Below are 11,714 nucleotides of genomic sequence, written 5' to 3'. Positions count from 1 at the left end.
GTTCCCGTCAAACTCAGAGACTCTTTAAAAGCCCTTCAGGACATCAGCTCACAGCAGCTTCACTTTCCTCTGCTGATCATCTACTGACACTCTCACACTGCTTCACTGTCACAGCTCAGAGTTCAGCTTCACACTTTGTTAAAGCACATCTGTGGAATGAAGTCCGGCCGGCCACAGATCACTTCTGAGGAAAGAGGAGGACGTCGGCTTTCCTCATAGTTTCACGCCCGAGCTCTCTGGTTGGAGGCGGCTGCTGCGGCACACACAAATCTCCACCTTCACCCCGACATGGAAACATGCACTGAGAGAAGGCCTGAAGCTTAGCCAATCACAGAAGAGAATCGGGAATGAACTTGATCAGCTGAGAACAGAGATTTGAGGTTCAGCTGTCAGAGTGAGGCTACCTCACAGTGGACCTGAGCCCCTTTCCTTGTGCATCTCCCATCAGTTCAGTTCTTTGTGTCCTCACAAAAGCAAAGACCTCTAGGGCAAAGGTGAGGTATTCTTCCTATTCTTCCTCCCCGCAAGGTGACATACAAAGAAACAGCAGACAATCCTTCGCCTGTACGTGTGTGTCATGGTCCTCCAGGCCTGCTGTGTGTCGCTGCCATTTCTCTCTCAGTATGAATATGTAGTGTTTTTGTGTTTGTTTCTTTAACCAGGCCTGCTGGATCCAGGATCCAGGACCTTCACCCTCCTCCTCTAACCGTGCTAGTGAACCAGCTCCCATCTGTAAGTCTGCTTTCCTGTTGTTGCCTCAAAGATTACTCATTTGTCATCTCCTCTGTGCAGCAGCCCTGGTGTTGTTTCCCCGCAGAGAGGGAGAGAGAGCGCCAGCTGTGGAGTAGTGCTGGTAGAAGTGTATCGAGGCTTCGAGACGACCTGAAACCGTCTCCTCAGTGACACCTGCTGGACAATTTGGCTATCACCACATCTTGATGATAATATTGTGTGAAACGGTGACACAGTAACATTCGTGTTGCTCACAATAAATCAGTTTGTAAAGCCAAACACAGAGAGGAATGACTGCAGCGCTTCCTGTAATAACCATGTGTTTGTGTCACTTTAGGTTTTCTGGGAGTTCATGTTATCAGGTTTGTTTAACACACTATCAAGCAAAGCTAGAGGCTGACATAGCATCAGGTTTTGTTTTTAATGAATTAAAAATCACGCTGCTGTGGATGTTTTATCCTGTAACACTGACATGATGTTTTACTGAGTCTGTGAACCTTCATTACTTCTGCTGTTTATGATAAATTTGCAGCAGAAGCATTGGTGGGAATTAAAAAGGAAAAAACTAATTTGCCATGAAAACAGTTAAGAAGTAGATCACCTGTATTTAATGGATGTGTTTTTTTAATCTTTTTACAGATTATTTTCTTTCTGGCGGTGCAGTGTGTGAGTGTCGGGTTACACAGAGGATGACGTCACTGTTTTATTATAGAACTCCTGTTTTATTTCCTTCCTGAAAGCAGAGAGCAGGTTTTTATTGAGATACTGAAATTCTCAATAACATTCGATTACAGCACAGTGTTGCCTCCTCTCTCTCTCTCTGCTGATAGGAGTAAATGGAGCTCTCGCCCTGAGTGAGTCCTTGGTGACATGAGGCCTGGGATTTTCTTCTCCTTTCAAGAGACTGAAAGGAAGCTCAGTCGTGTGAAAGCCTGGCTTTCAACATCCCGTTACTCCTGTCTACCTTCTTTATCTCTTCGACCGTTTAACCCTTTAACCTTCACACACTCTCTTTCACGATTGAAAAAGAACAAACTCTGGGACTGAATTCAGAAGTTCAGATGGTTCAACTTTAGACTTGAGAGGAAAACGATACTTCTGAACCAAACAAAGGACTAAACTTTGGGATGGAAATACAGGATTTTACACACCAATGAAATGAATGGGACTAAATGAGAGGAGGATTTAATGGAGCTCAAGTTCAGAATCATGAGGCCAGATTAATGGCATGGTTAGTTTTCCCTGTGGTCTGTCTTTTCTGCTGCCTGTAAGATCAATCTTCAACATCCTTTGTCCATTGTATCCACTGTCCCTCCCACGCACATGTCCACACCGTCTCAGTCTTGTCTCTCTAACTTTGCAGCGAGTGCACTCCCTTTACCAGCCTTAGTCCTTGTGTTTAAAGTCCCTACTCTCACCTCCACAGTCCCATCTTTCCTTCTGTCTTGCTGCCTCCGAACAGCTTTCCTTGTCTCCTCCTTTGTTTGCATTAACACCCTGTTGGTCAACAGCACCAGAGGCCATCATCATGAACCTGGGCCCTGACTGATTCAGTACGTTTATGATCCGCATGTTTGATTTTGCAGAGATTTTATGTCTTTCCTGATTTGACCTTCCCTATTCAGACACACAGTCAGATGCTGCTCTGGTTCAATCAGCTCTCTAAAGCGATTCCTCTGCTTCCTCAGATCTGCTGCCAGCTGCTAACAAGAGTTCAAACTGTCTCACTGACATCGTTTCATATGTATGAATGCGTGATACAGCTTCTACGCCTGCATCAAACTATAATGTTCTCCACGCCAACGTCACTTTTTTTCTTCACTGTGCAGTTTTTGGGGACTTTTTGCAAAAATGTAACACATTTGGTGTGTATATAGGCTACATGGTGAATTCTGATTAGTAAAATAACACAGTGTGTAACATCCTTCAGCATCAACTTAAATCTCTGAACGCTTGATGTAACCCAACTGTGACGATGAGCACCACAGTCGCTGTGCACCAACACAGTGTTCTTTACTGTGTGTTCACCACAGAGAGGCAAGCTAGCCTAACTCTGCCCTGAACTGCACAGTATTTTTATGCAACCTTTAAATAAGACAAAGTTAGTACACCCCGACTGTTATGCAGGAGCATTCACAATATGAAAAAATATAACTTATCATAAACTGTCAAGAGATTTATTCTAAAAGACGCTTCTTCAGCTGAGAGTCAGAGAGTGAAGACACACACGCTGCAGACTTTACTTGCAAGGTCGTTCACAGAGCTCACATCAGAGTGGGGCCCTGTGAAGTGTGCGCTCTGTTCTTGCACTTGTCTTTATTTATACACAAGAAAAATGAAAACATGTGTTCAGTGGAATGTTGATACGTGAGCGTGTGTGTGTGTGTGTGTGTGTGTGTGTATGTGTGTGTGTGTGTGTGTGTGTGTGTGTGTGTATGTGTGTGTGTGTGTATATGATTGTGTGTGTGTGTGTGTGCATATGTGATTGTGTGTCTGTGTGTGTGTCTGTGTGTGCATATGTGATTGATTGTGTGTGTGTGTGTGTGTGTGTGTGTGTGTGCATATGTGATTGTGTGTGTGCGTGCATATGTGATTGTGTGTGTGTGTGTGTGTGTGCATGTGTGTGTGTGTGTGTGCATATGTGATTGTGTGTGTGCATGCATATGTGATTGTGTGTGTGTGTGTGTGTGTGTGCATGCATATGTGATTGTGTGTGTGTGTGTGTGTGTGCATGCATATGTGATTGTGTGTGTGTGTGTGTGTGTGTGTGTGTGTGCATATGTGATTGTGTGTGTGTGTGTGTGCATGCATGTGTGTGTGTGTGTATTCATGTGTGTGTGTGTGTGTGTGTGTGTGTGTGTGTGTGTATGTCGTCCTCAAATGCTCTCTCATCTCACCCGTTGCACTTCTGACCTTTCACGAGAACAGAGGCTCATCCTTATGTGTAACAACCTAACTGAAAGTATATGTACTATATTGAATAAATGTTTTAATCAAGAACCTCTACTAAAAGCTTAATAAAAGAATATAAAAGTATACCAGACAATATGAATAACCTAGTAATTCAAATAGCCTCGTCTAACCTGCTCCTCAGAATAACTTAGACTCTGCTCTCGGTTTCATTTCTACAAAGCCTGCAACTTCCTGTCAGCCTGCAACTTAGTCTTTCTGAAAGACACACACACTGTTTAAACATCTGAATACAATATCAATGCTGCCGATTATATTATTAATGCAATAGTAATGATGATGATTATTAACAACAGCAGTAAAATAATTTCCCTGCTCTCCACAGGACACAAACGAACCGGCAGCTCTGACAGCAAGGTGTCTTTGGGTCCTTTCTCACTGATGGGCCGCTCTAAGCAGAGCAACAGTGACCTGAACAACCTGTGCATTAACGGCAGCCATGTGTACACAGAGGAGACCAAACCCAAGAGTGGATTCTGTCTCGGAAAGAGAACTGCCTGGTACTGGACTGTTGAAGTGAGAGAGGACAACAGAGTGAGAGGAGGAGGTGGAGAACACAGAGGAATGCTGTTATTTAATGTGGGAAATCAAAATTTAGGTTAGCAAATTTGGGAAAGAGAAAACTGACTGCTTAAGTTGGAAAATTGTGAAGGAGTCTGAAACACTGCAAAAAGAAACATATACAAACTCACACACAAACAGAAAATGCATTGCACTTAGAAATACAAGAGAGCTCATGAAGACTAGACAGCATGTTGAGCATGTGAGTCTGTTTATCATCTTGTCCAAATCGCTTAGTGTGGAGCAGTTTTTAGAATAGCGAATTAGAAGTGCTCTTGTACAGATGGATCAAAAAAAAAGTGATCACTGTAGAAAGAAATAAAATAATTGAATAAGGTGGTAATGTTTAAACATGTCTCGGGACAGGAAAAGAAGAAGAGGAACTTGGGTTTCCTGTCTGACTGAAGGAGTGAAGCTTGCACTGGAGGAGACACTGTGACTGTGTGGCGTTTAACAAGATTTTCTGTGTATTGAGCAGGTGAAATTATGTCAGTTGACCTGAGAGTGTCAGGACCCTGAAGAACTTGTGGCAAAACTTTTGTGTGTTTAAGCTTTTTGAGGTTGTTGTTGTAGTGATGGGTTGATTCGGTTAGTTTGCTTTGGGTGTTCTTCTTATTTTAATAGAGGGAGTTTTATTGAACACGGACATGTCTAAGAGGGGCCCATTATTTTTGTAAAAGTGCACTTACAGAAAACCTGGCAGGTGATTTTGTTTTGTGCTTTGATGAGCAAATAATCAGCTCTCTCTTTTTTCTCATTTTTAGTAAGTAAGTAAGTAAAACTTTATTTATATAGCACCTTTCAAGATAAAAATCACAAAGTGCTTCACAGAAGCTAAAACCTAAAAATAAAAATCAACCAAAAGCAAGTTTAAAAAGATGGGTTTTTAGCTGTTTTTTAAAAGCGACCACTGAGTCCACAGATCTCAGGCTCAAAGGGAGAGAGTTCCATAATCTGGGGGCCACAGATCAAATTCAAATTCAAATTTTATTTGTCACATACACAGTCATACACAGTACGATATGCAGTGAAATGCTTGGACAACTGCTCGTGACCTAAAGAAAACAAAAAAGGAAAAGGCTATGAATAAGACAGGAAATAAATATGAAAAATTAAAAAGGGTAAATTTAACTAGGAAGGAATAAAATATAAATTAAGGTTAAAAATGAAATAACTGTACAACACACTGGGAAAGAATAAGATAAAATATATAAATTAAATTGAAAATAAAATAAAATAACTGTACAACAAAATACACAATACACAATATAGAACTATATAAGAATGTATGAACAAAATACACAAGAAGTATAAATAAATATATACACAATAACAGCAGCAGTGATTTAAGTTCCAAAAGCTTTGTCGCCTTTGGTTTTCAGCCTCGTGTGTTGGACAGCAAGCAAGCCCTGGTCACATGACCTCAGGGACCTGCTGGGAATGTATGGATGTAAAAGTTCACTTGGTTGGTGCTTGTCCATGCAGAGCCCTGAAAGTCAAGGTCAAAACCTTAAACTGGATTCTGAATTTAATGGGGAGCCAGTGCAGCTGAATCAGCAGGGGTGTGACATGGGAAAACTTGGAGGACTTGGTCAGAAGCTTTGCAGCAGCGTTCTGAACAACTTGCAGACGCTCCAAAGAGGCTTTACATAAACAAGTAAACAAAGAATTACAATAGTCCAGACGAGATGAAACAAATGCATGAATGACAATTTCTAATTCGGAGCACGATACAATGGGACTCAGCTTAGCAATGTTTCTCAAGTGATAAAAACAGGAGCGAACCAAAGATTTTACATGGGCATCCAAAGTCAGAGCTGAGTCAATACTAACACCAGGGCTCCTGATAGACGGTTTTGCAAATGTAGCAAGTGGACCCAAGTTTTCCATAACACTAGGTACAAAATTTTTAGGAGCACAAACAAGAACTTCAGTCTTCTCCTCATTTAGTTGAAGAAAGTTTCCAGCCATCCAACATCTAATGGAATCTATGCACTTGTGCAAAATCTGTAGCTTGGAAACATCATGGGGCTTAAAGGAGATATATACCTGAATATCATCTGCATAGCAGTGATACGAAATGTCCTTAAAAGTGCTCAATAAGTGTTGAAGAAGAAGTAAATACAGTAAGAACAATAAAGGCCCCAAAACTGAACCTTGTGGCACACCATAGGCAAGAAAAGTAAGGAAGCCCGAGACCGAACTGAACCAACCAGAGAAAGGAGAAGAACGGAGCATAAAGACACCTAGTTGTTTACATTGCAAAGAAGATCAAAAGCTTGTTAGACACAGGTTATAATGGGAGCATAAAAGTAATGAGAGGGACTTTAGGAATAGTTGCAGAATTTATATGTTATGTAAATTGCCCAAACACAGTGTTCAGGCCGGATATGCGCTACCCGTTAAAGGGGGCGAAGAAACCAGGCCTAAGTTTTAAAGATGAAACGGATTAACTCTATAGAGGATGTTTCCAAAGGTTGACAAAATAATCTAGGACCCTTTACCAGGAAAAGCTAATTCTATCTTTTGGGAGTTTACAGTGAGCTCTGAGGGAAGTAAGGAGTGGTTTTAAACTAGTTGAAAAGGGGGTGAAGGAAGTAGATTTAGGGCAGCTCACAGCCTGGCATAGATGCAAGGTGCTGTCTCACAGCTTGATTTAATTGTTTGATTTATTTTTATGACAAAATAATAAGGAAACATTGAAAACATACAACCCATTGAGGGGTAAGATAGGGTTTGGCAATTGAAAGGTTTTGTTTGTTTAACATAATCTCTTTGGTTATATTTTAGCTTTTAACATGGAACATGCCTGTCTGGAGCTTCTCTCCTGATGCTACCCGTCAAAAAATCCTTAACCATAGAGATTGTTTCAGCTCCCAAACAGACAAAAACAAACTAAAAGCCAGCAATAAACAACTTAAACATAAACAATCACAAAGAAAGAACAACACAGAATCCACATCTGAACCAAAGATTAAAACAGTGAAATGTGGATTATTAAATATTAGGTCTCTCTCGTAAAAGTCTCTGTTATCTCACCCCAACCAGTCGCAGCAGATGGCCCCGCCCCTCCCTGAGCCTGGTTCTGCCAGAGGTTTCTACCTGTTAAAAAGGAGTTTTTCCTTCCCACTGTCGCCAAAGTGCTTGTTCACAGGGGGTCATATGATTGTTGGGTTTTTCTCTATACCTATGAAGCACCTTGAGGCGACTTTTGTTGTGATTTGGCGCTATATAAATAAAATTGAATTGGATTGTATTTAAGTAAACTTAATGTGCTAAATTAGGAATTAGTTCATTCCTCAAGTGAGAAATGAAAAAGGGGGACTGTTAGGGATAAGAGAAATATTTGTTAATGTGTATCTGCTCATTATATTGTTTTATGTACTTTAATAAAGGCTTGTAGAGCAAGGCCACTTTTAACTCACAAACTAAGTGCTCAGCCAGACTGAAAAACAGGAAGTTTTAGTGCACAGCCATATTAATAGATAAGACACTGAAATGAGGAACTTGCCATATAAGCAATGTTTGAGACTGTGTGACGTGTAAAGTACCAAAATAACACCTATATGAAGCACAGTTTATGATTCTAATGTTAGAGAGCTCTTGCAACTGGCGTTTGAGCTGTGCAGAGGTCTCTCTCTTCCGGAAGATGATTGAATAAAAGAAATATCAATATTTTAACACACTATGAGTCGGTTTTCTCTGTTCTGTCATGGGGACAAAAAAATCGGGGTTTAATAGCCTTTACCCTCAAACTGGAACATCAGGTTTCAGTATTTACAGTTGGATGTTGGAGCTGTAGCATAAACAAACTAACAGGTCATTTCATTTTGTTTATGTTTGCTTACACAGCTGAAGGACATCAGGGTGATGAGGACAGTCACTCCTGATTATTCACAGTGTGCAATGCTGTTGGTGTGCAAAAGTGTGTTGGAATGGTGATGTAACCGAGTGAAAAGTAACTGCCTTTATAAACCTGAAAAGAAAAAAAACACACAAAGTTAAACAACAAGTCAGTTTGATAACCACAAATCATGTCTCTTAGTTCTCCTAATGATTATGTTTAACACGTCCACCTCCACTGAAATCAAAGCTCAGTGTAAATGGAGCTTTGGAAAGGAGGAAAGAAAAAAGGGAAAGGGACCTGAAGGAAGCCTCACTTTTCACATCAGAGTCTGTTTGTCAGGAACTTCAAGTATGTTGATAAATGAACTCGGCTGCTGCTCCTGCTGAGCCCCTCCCAACTGTCTTGTTTCAGGTGAAGCCCCGCCTCCTTGCAGGAAGCAGCTCACCTGTATGTCCGTGTTTAGTTTTCAGGTGTGGAGTGGAGCTTGTTGTTGGTGTGTGTGTGAAGAAACTGTAAGTTTGCTTTGTTTCCTCCTTTAACAGTTTGACTGTTTGTTTCTTTTGATGTTTGGACCTGATGTTCAGCTCTTATTTCAGGACAAACTTTGATCACTCTTGTGTTTGAAGACAAATCCACATGATAATAGATTATTGATTGACTGAATCCACACTGGTTAGCAGTCAGTAACTCTGCATAAAAACACCGGTTACTGTGATGAACAGTTTAAATTGATCAGTATGAAACTTTAGACACATCAGACGCTGATCCGTGATCTGATGGAACATTGTTCTGCCCTTTAACTGGAAACAATTAGATAAAATCAGTTTGTTCTTAAGAAGTTGACATTCAGGTTTTACTTAAGTGACATTGGAAAAACAGGAAACAAAGCAGCTCCAGTTCAGTTCAGGGTTACTACAAGGAATGTCAGAAGAAAATATAGATTCTCACAAGCACCGTGAACATTTACAGCATGTTTTAAATCCTGTACCTGCTGATAGTATCTGTATGTGGAGGCTGTTACTTGAGTCATGCATAATGTGCAGAAAAGTAGCTTGGTCTAAGAAGCTTGGAAAGAAAATGTCCGAGAAGCTTCTTCAGTTCTAAGGTCAAATGGTGAAGAGTCCCAGATTTAAACCCCGTGGGAGTATCCCCCCAAAGAGGGACAAAGCACCCCCTGATGATCCTCTACCTAATCACATGAGCCAAGGTGCGAAAGCGGGTGTGGGTCACAATCAGCCAGGGTTTCGGGTGTGAAACCTGGCCCCCACCCTATCATGTGATTTCCTGAGGTCAGATGGCCCAGGATGTGAGTGGGCGTTAAGGCGTCTGGGAAGGATCTCAAAACTGGATTATAGATGGCAGAGAGCTGGTGTCGTAAACCACTGCCTCTGTTCAAAGATGGTCGCTCACAGTGGACATAGATGGCTTCTTTCACTCCTCTTTCAAACCATCTGTCCTCTCTGTCCAAAATGTGAACATTGGCATCCTCGAAAGAGTGTCCTTTGACCTTTAGATGCAGATGGACTGCTGAGTCTTGTCCTGTGGAGGTGGCTCTTCTATGTTGTACCATGCACTTGTGAAGTGGCTGTTTGGTCTCTCCAATGTAGAGGTCTGGGACTCTCCACCATTTGACCTTAAAACTAAAGAAGCTTCTCGGATGAGAGGTGAAACATCTTCAAGCAACTTAAAGAAGTCCAGACGTTTTTCTTTCCAAGCTCCTTAGACTAGCATGACCTGAATGACTGAGAACCTTCACAGATGTGCAGAAAAGTATTTTACCTTGGCAGTTTTTTCATGTCTTCGTGTTGCTGTCATGTTCACTTTGTAATTTGTGTTTTTAATCAGTAGATTTTAGTTTTGTTCTTAAGTGTTTGAAGCTTTTAATCATTAATAGTGTTTCTCCCTATTTTGAGGTCCCAAGTCTTTGGATTTTCTTTGTTTAACACTTTGAATTTTGTTCTTTTAGAAATGTTTTCAGTCTCAATTAAAGCCCACTTGATCTTATTTCAGTCAGTTTTCCTGGATTTGGTTACAAACCTCTGCCAGCTAATGCCAATAATTTTATGTTAAAGACATTTATATAGTTCCTAATTGGTACATTTAGAAGAACTGATACTTGTTAAACTTCTAAACGTCTGAATGCTGGACACTCGGAGAGTGCGTGTCTATGTGTGGGAGACCAGAGATCACATTAACATAGGTATCCCTGTATTAACAAACATGCCATATTGGCTCAGTTTATTTTTCTTATCATTGTTGTGAGGAGACCATAAATAGCATTTGTATTTTCTGTTGTATAGTTCATTTGCTGTTATTGAGTTCTTGTTATGGATAAAAAGTGTCTTTTTTTGTTTCAAAACAGCTGATACCTATTCGCTGATAGCTGCCAACATCTGTGAACAAATATAATTCTATAAATTGGTTCTATATAGTGTGTAACTGTTAATATAGAGCGTTATTAAATTTATTGCTAATGCAATATGTGCAATATGGCACACTGACTTCTGAGGAAATTTTAGATGGCACTCGTCATCAGAAGGGTTGCCGACCCCTGGTCTAGACTATTAATTCTGATGGTATTATAGTTAATCTTGGTCTTTCTGTCTGCTTAATATTTAGCTTCCTCCACTCACAATGGGGATGTTACTAAAGGTTGTGTTTTAATCCAAACCATGATGATGAAAGAGAAATTACAACCAAACACTCTCTCCTCCTTTCTGGTGTGTTCAAAGATGTTGGTCTATTAGAGATGGTCTATCTCTAATCTCTTCTATGCCATTAAAAAAAAAAAGCAAAACAAAAAAAACAACTGGATTTAAAAAAAGAGAAAATCTGTTTTTTTTCTTAGATTCAAATATATTTTATTCACTCTCCACTGCAGTGGGTGGAGGAGATGGAGCCTTCAAGCAGAAGAGAATTGAAAAGGCTTTTAGACAGAGGATGAGATAGAATAAATCTTAGTTAGTTTAAAGAGGGCATAGAAATTATTATTTTTTAAACTTTGAATCACAGAGTTACTCCAATCACTAAATTCTCAATAAATATTGACTGAAATATAAACCTCATGTAGCACTGGTGGTGTAATACTGGTAGTGGCCATGTAAGACCTGTTAGCGCTACTTCTAGCCTTCTTTACCTGTAGTACAGGCAGTATAGTTACCTTTAACCGCAGTACGAGGACAGAAGGGAAATATGGGCCAGATCAGACAGGTTCTAGATTCGGGGGAGCCAAGGGTGTATGACAACAGAGGACTTAGCAGGTTATGCACAATTAACAAAAGTAGAGCGGGCTTCTTGAAAATAAAATAAAATAAACCCACAAATAGTCGACCCAAGGATATATTGTCTTTTGTGTCCTTTTTTAAAGTCAGTTTCAGTCTGTCAATGTTCAACAGTCATTGTGTGTCTGTAACCAGTCGGGTTACAATCTACCAGCTCTTTGAGCTGGGCTCGCCATCCAGTACTGGAAAAGGGATTCTCGATTCTTCTTGAGTCCTCAAAACCAATCCAAATAAGCAAAGAAAAAAACCATGTGAAGCAACAAAAGCAACAAATGCTACACGGGACTTCACAGTGCTCATGCTGGCTCACGGCCTCTGGAATA

The sequence above is a fragment of the Mchenga conophoros genome, linkage group LG3 (genome assembly GCF_057382185.1).
Source record: "Mchenga conophoros isolate Kocher_MC1m ecotype Shallow Benthic linkage group LG3, M_conophoros_male_GT1.1, whole genome shotgun sequence".
In the NCBI taxonomy this organism is placed as follows: domain Eukaryota; kingdom Metazoa; phylum Chordata; class Actinopteri; order Cichliformes; family Cichlidae; genus Mchenga; species Mchenga conophoros.
This window is presented reverse-complemented; position numbering follows the sequence as displayed.